Consider the following 3,092-nt stretch of genomic DNA (forward strand, 5'->3'; position numbering starts at 1 on the left):
AGGTGTGACGTTACGAGAAGCGACTGTTCAGTCTGAACAGCGTGGCGGCTTCCACGGATGAGATGAGCGTAGCTCTCGCGCAAGTTTTATCCGAATTAGAAAGTATTCCTTCATTGAAAGAAGAGCAAAAAACCGGCACTGGAGGCTTTTCTCGGAGGAAAAGATGTCGTTGCTCTTCTTCAGACGTGTACCGTGAAAACTTGGCGGGGATTGTCGTTGATGAGGTTCATGTCACATACAAATGGTACGTTTAAAAACGTTAGCGTTAGCTACGTTACCTAACTTAACTGTATGTTAAACGATGGCATTAGAAGAACTGCAAGGTCCTTGAAGCCAAACTAACGCTAGCTTCACTAACTTAGCTAGCTTTACTAACTTAGCTAGCTTCACTAACTTAGCTAGCTTCACTAACTTAGCTAGCTTCGGTGATCTGATTGGTTGATTTGGCCCGTCCATCACCAACATAGGTGGTGATAGACAGATGGTTTATCCAATCATCTAACCAGTATTTTCGCCCCTTCCCAAAAGTTCTACAACGGAAAGTTCCCAGATGGATATGCCGAGCAAATGCGAAGCGATCCATCTGGAGTCAGGTTACTTCAGAACTGCCTTAATTCTTTGTGGCATTGATTCAACAAGGTGCTGGAAGCATTCTTTACAAATGTTGGTCCATATTGATAGGATAGCATCCCCCACACATTACACCCCCACCACCAGCAGCAGCCTGCCCAGTGGTAGCAAGGCATGATGGATCCATGTTCTCATTCTGTTTACGCCAAATTCTGACTCTACCATCTGAAGGTCTCAACAGAAGTCGAGCCTCATCAGACCAGGCAACATTTTTCCAGTCTTCAACGGTCCAGTTGTGGTGCGTTCGTGCAAATTGTGACCTCATTTTCCTATTTTTAGTGGAGATGAGTGGTACCTGGTGGGGTTTTCTGCTGGTGTAGCCCATCCGCCTCAAGGTTGTGCGTGTTGTGGCTTCACAAATGCTTTGCAGCACACCTCGGTTGTAACGAGTGGTTATTTGAGTCAAAGTTGATCTTCTATCAGCTGGAATCAGTCGGCCCATCCTCCTCTGACCTCTAGCATCAACAAGGCATTTTCACCCCCCAGGACTGCAGCATACTGGATGTTTTTCCTTTTTCAGACCATTCTTTGTAAACCCTAGAAATGATTGCGCGTGAAAATCCCAATAACTGAACTGAAATACTCAGACCAGCCCGTCTGGCACCAACAACCACGCCACGCTCAGAGTTTCTTAGATCACCTTTCTTTCCCATTCTGACATTCAGTTTGGCGTTTAGGAGATTGTCCTGACCAGGACCACCCCCCTATATGCATTGAAGCAGCTGCCATGTGATTGGTTGATCAGATAATTGCATTAACAAGAAATTTAACAGGTGTTCCTAATAATCCTGGTGAGTGTATATAATGTAAATAACATTATACCAGAAACTATGAATTATTTTGACTAAAAGTTAAGAACAGAGGATGTTGAGTGGATCACAGACGGGTATCTGTCAAAGTTTAGTCAGGACACTGTTTTAAAACCATTTAAAACATTTTTTTCAAGTGCTACAAAATTGAATAAAACACCCAAAATGCAATGAAAGTAATCATTTGCTTTACCTGCGACATACATTGATGCATCCGTCTTATTTTTGGGCAATTTGGTTGAAAGAAACCCATATTTATGATATAAAAAACCTGAGAACAACACAAGGGTTAACATCTCACAATAGGCCCTATGAGTCCCGTATTACACAATGTAGCCTGTATACTTTACAAGGTAACAAGACAATCTAACAATTGTTAAAGACAAAAATAAAGTCTACAAATGACAGTGTTTTGTGTTTGTCTATGCTGCTCTCTGCTGGACAACACTGAGTTTTTCTGTGATTTGATTTAAAATGGCATGCTGAGTTCATGTCACCATGAAAAACAATCAAGGTAAATAATTGCGTTGATGTTTTTATTTTTTTATTTCATTATAACTCGGTACATGCATGCATAAAAGTAAAATATGTAGACTATATGACGTGATGTGCAAAAGAAATGGATGTCGCTTTGTCTTTGTCGTCGGTTTCTTTCTTTGTTTGATTACTTTTTTAGGCATTTTAAATCTCCCATAATTCATCAGGGTGAAGACAACAGCTGAAAACGTTTGACGATAAAAAAAACGGTGTAAGCGAGTTGTGGATGTGACATTTTTTTGGGGTCAAGTGACCAGGTCAGACTTCTTCAGAAGTAGTGTGAACACTCAAATCAGATTTAGACCACTTCCCTGTGTGGTCCTGAATCAGACCCAGGTCGGATTATTATCAACGCGGCCGCAGTGTGAACAACCAAGGAGGATTTGATGCGACTTTTACGTCAATCAACATCGACATTTGTCACAATTATGCTCCGGCGGGAGTCAGTCCTAGACACAGACAGTAACATTAAAAACTTGACTAGGCATCCAAAAGTTTTGAATACACTGCGTCTCTGTGAAGTTATTCACAACGCAGTCCCACCACTCCTGGCTTCATCTCTGCCTCCACACAGACCTCTGTAGTTAATTTGCAGCCCGTAAAAGGCCAAAATAACCAATAGCTCTCTCTCTCTCTTCATTCTTCTCCTCCTCAGCACCTGCTCATTAATGTTAAGACTGCCATTACACAAACATTTTGAAATAAAAGTGAGAATGCTGACTTTCCTCCATGACCTCCCTAACGTTAGTGCGACAGCGCGCTGCGTCTGATGTCATTGTTATTGTTCTTTTTATCATGCGGGTCAGTTCGAAACTGCAAACAGTTCACGCTGGAGTCTGATAAAGGCCACATTTTAAAAAGATAATGTGAACAGACAAGCAAATATTGGGATCTGAGCAAAAAATCTGAATTAAGCATTAAGACTTGCGGTGTGAACGTAGCCTAAGTGAAAATAAGTGCAACAAACCACAAATACACAAATCACCACTTTATCAAATAAGAAACCCAAGAAAGGACGGAAGAAAACTTTATTTATACTTCACATTTAAGACAGTGCTTCACACTGACAAAAAGGAAACTAACAAACAAACAATATATACATACAAATATACAGAC

The sequence above is a fragment of the Sander vitreus genome, chromosome 7 (assembly GCF_031162955.1).
Source record: "Sander vitreus isolate 19-12246 chromosome 7, sanVit1, whole genome shotgun sequence".
Taxonomy (NCBI): Eukaryota; Metazoa; Chordata; class Actinopteri; order Perciformes; family Percidae; genus Sander; species Sander vitreus.